Source organism: Momordica charantia (genome assembly GCF_013281855.1).
Source record: "Momordica charantia cultivar OHB3-1 chromosome 11 unlocalized genomic scaffold, Mcharantia_2.0 BLBB01000011.1, whole genome shotgun sequence".
NCBI lineage: Eukaryota > Viridiplantae > Streptophyta > Magnoliopsida > Cucurbitales > Cucurbitaceae > Momordica > Momordica charantia.
The window spans coordinates 10,539,973-10,544,073 of NW_028275159.1; the positions used below are offsets into that span (position 1 = coordinate 10,539,973).

At 33.3% G+C, this 4,101-nt stretch overlaps 1 pseudogene; it reads left to right on the forward strand.

Moving 5' to 3' along the window:
• Nucleotides 1-847: 847 nt before the first annotated feature.
• LOC148208097 (uncharacterized) lies at nt 848-1,907 on the forward strand (annotated as a pseudogene).
• The last annotated feature ends 2,194 nt before the right edge of the window (nt 1,908-4,101 follow it).

The window sequence follows — 4,101 nt, forward strand, 5'->3', positions numbered from 1 at the left end:
ATCGTTGTACATATTTGTCCAATTACTCTCTCTTTATCTTCCTTTCTCATACTTTCCCCCATCTTTAAGATAAATATTTTTAGTAAATAGAAATATTTGAGGCAAGTTATCTAAAATGTTTCTTTCTATTTATATGAATTCATTAAAAGTAAATTTGTATTTGATAACTAATAGTATTTATAAAGGCGATAAGTAACAAAAATTTTATATACTTTTATTTATAGATGTCGTGTTTTGATTGATACATAAAAAAAAATTAAATTAGTCAATGTAACTTTTTGTAAATAAAAATAATGTTAGATCCTCGTCTTCCTGTAGATTTAGAAACTGAATATAAAAAATAAGTTCATGTAAGTGGATTATATTATGAATTTTTAAATAGATGCCCACTAACCCTTGCTTAGTGTCCAATTTTGAGGTGTCTCAAAATCCATGCTCCATATGTTTTCTATGTGTCTTTTATTCATAAACCCCATATGTTCCATTATCCATACACCATGTGTTGAAATCATAATGCCCTATGTGTCTCAATTTTAGACATTATTAGTGTCATGTAAATCACACTACCTGCTTATCCATGGCCTATAAATAAGGTCAATGTGGTGCTCAATTAGTAGAGAGATTTTGTGAGAAATTAGTGGTGAGAATTTGTGAGAAATTAGTGAGAAATTTGGTGGGAAATCAAGTTTGAAAATTGGTGGGAAATGTCATTTTGAATTTTGAATTTTCTTTATTATTTGAATTGTTTTGTTTATTTTATTTCCCCGACGTTGCCTCGTTTTGTTCCTCAATTTTATAACAGGTTATCAGCACGAGCCTCTGTCATTTCCCCTGTTGAAGTCCCACAATGACAAATTTGACCAAATTAGAATTTGCCGCTTTTGATATCAATGGCAATAATTGTTTGTCATGGGTACTAGATGCTGAAATCCATCTTGATGCCATGAACCTGAGAGAAACCATCAAAAAAGGAAATACAACCACAAATCAGGAAAAGACAAAAGCCATGATTTTTCTTCGTCACCATCTTCACGAGGGGTTGAAAATGGAGTATCTGACAATAAAAGACCCCCTTGCCTTGTGGCAAAATTTGAAAGAAAGATATGATCACCAAAAAACAGTTATTCTTCCGAAAGCTCGTTATGAATGGATGCATTTGAGGCTCCAAGACTTCAAATCAGTAAGTGATTATAATTCTGCACTATTCAAAATCAGTTCGAAATTGAAGTTATGTGGAGGAAAAATTATTGATAGTGATATGCTAGAAAAGACATAATCAACCTTCCATGTCTCGAATATACTCTTGCAACAACAATATCCGAGAGAAAGGTTTTAAGAAATATTCTGAGCTCATATCATGCCTTCTGGTTGCTGAGCAAAATAATGAGCTATTGATGAAAAATCATGAATCTCGACCAACGGGAGCAACGCCATTCCCAGAGGCGAATGCTGTAAATTTCAATAATCGTGGTCCAGTTCGAGGTCGTGGTCGAGGGCGTGACCGTGGCAGAGGAAGAAATAATTTTTCATTTCGTGGTGGGCGTTATAATCGTCCAAATTTTAAAAGAACCACACGAAATGTTGATCATAAAGAAAAAGCTCCACAAGATCAGAATTCCAGAAGTGTTGAAAATAAGTGCTTCCGATGCGGTATGACTGGGCATTGGGCATATATTTGTCGTACATCGAAACACTTAGTGAATCTTTATCAAGCTTCCTTGAAAGAAAAAGGAAAAAATGTGGAAGCAAATCTTGCCTACCAGAATGGTGATATCTTTGACACTGCCAATATTACAAGTTTGGATGTGGCTGACTTTCTTGAATCTCCTGGAGAACAAATTGGCACAGTGAGCACAATGGATAGAATAGCAAGTGCTTCTTTTGATTTTGAGAATATTCAGAACTAATGTTTTTTTTTTATATCTTTCATGTATGTTTTGTATTATTCTTCTTCCTTCTTCTTATTGTAATTATTTTGTTTAATGAAGAAACATGGACAATTTTCATATATTGGATGACTCGAAAATGAGCAATGGTGATCTATGTCTGGCAGACAGTACAACTACGCACACAATACTGAAAAGTAGACAATATTTTTCTAAATTGACAATGCTGAAAGCAAAAGTCAATACTATATCATGTTCTGCAAACTTGATTGAAGGTTTTGGAAAAGCATACATAATTTTGCCTAGAGGAACAAAATTTACAATTGACAATGCATTGTTCTCTAGTCAATCAAAGAGAAATCTACTGAGTTTTAAAGATATACGTTGCAATGGTTATCATATTGAGACTGATAACAAGAATAATATAGAATATCTCTATATTATATCTATTGTCTCACATAACAAACGTATACTTGAAAAGTTGTCTGCTTTATCTTCTGGATTATATTATACTCATATACGAGTAATGGAAACATATGCAACTACGAACTTGAAGTTCATAAATCCAGATATATTTACCATTTGGCATGACCGATTAGGTCATCCTGGGTCCATAATGATGAGAAGAATCATTGAAAATTCACATGGACATCCATTAAAGAACTAAAAGATTCTTCAATCTAATGAATTATCATGTGATGCTTTCTCTCAAGGCAAATTGATCATTAAACCATCACCATTTAAAGTAGGGACTGAATTACCTACATTTTTAGAACGAATTCATGGTGATATATGTGGATCTATTAATCCACCAAACGGTCCTTTCAGATATTTTATGGTGTTAATAGACGCATCAAGTAGATGGTCACATGTATGCTTATTATCAAGTCGAAACCTTGCATTTGCAAGACTACTTGCTCAAATAATAAAGTTACGAGTACAATTTCCTAATTATACAATTAAAAGTATTCGTCTTGATAATGCTGGTGAATTTACATCTCAATCATTTAATAATTACTGTATGGCAATTGGGATAAATGTTGAACATCCTGTAGCTCATGTTCATACACAAAATGGTTTAGCAGAATCATTCATAAAACGATTGTAGTTAATTGCTAGACCATTACTTATGAGAGCTAAGCTCTCTACATCTGTATAGGGACATGCTATTTTACATGCAGTGTCGCTCGTACGAATTAGACCAACATCTTATCATAAATATTCCCCGTTACAATTAGCTTATGGCCAAGAGCCAAATATTTCCCATCTGAGAATTTTTGGATGTGCAGTATATGTTCCAATTGCTCCACCACAACGTACTAAGATGGGTCCTCAAAATAGGCTATGAATATATGTTGGATTTGATTCCCCATCAATTATTAAATATCTTGAACCCTTGACGAGTGATGTATTTACTGCACGATTTGCTGATTGTCATTTTAATGAGACAAATTTTCCAATATTAGGAGGAGGAATAATGAAGTTGGAAAAAGAAATTACATGGAATGCATCGTTATTGTCTCATTTCGATCCCCGTACAGATCAATGTGAACTTGAAGTTCAGAAAATAATTCATTTGCAAAATATAGCAAATCAATTACCAGATGCATTTATTGACCAAGTCACATATACCAGCTGCGAATGTTCCATCAAAAATTGACATCCCAATGCAGAAAGTTGTCATTAATGAATCTGCAACACGCCATAAGCGTGGTAGACCAATGGGTTCCAAAGATAAAAATCCTCGGAAAAGAAAAATAGTCAATAATCAAAATGACACAATTGAGAATGAGGATATTCCAGAAGAAATCCTGAACATGACTACTCATAAAGATATTGAGGAAAGTCAAGTACCTGAAGATAATAATGAGATTTCAATGAATTACGTTATGACTAGAAAAAAGATGGAACCGAACTAATGTAGTTATTGATGATATTTTTTCTTATAATGTTGCTATTGACATTTTATCTGAAAGTGATGATTGTGAACCAAAATCTATGAAAGAATGTCAACAAAGAAAAGATTGGCTTAAATGGAAAGAAGCAATCCAGGCAGAACTTAACTCACTTTCAAAACATCAAGTTTTTGGACCAGTAGTCCGAACATCGAAAAATGTTAAGCCTGTGGGATACAAATGGGTATTCGTAAGGAAAAGAAATGAAAACAATGAAATCACAAGATATAAGGCAAGATTGGTTGCACAAGGTTTTTCAC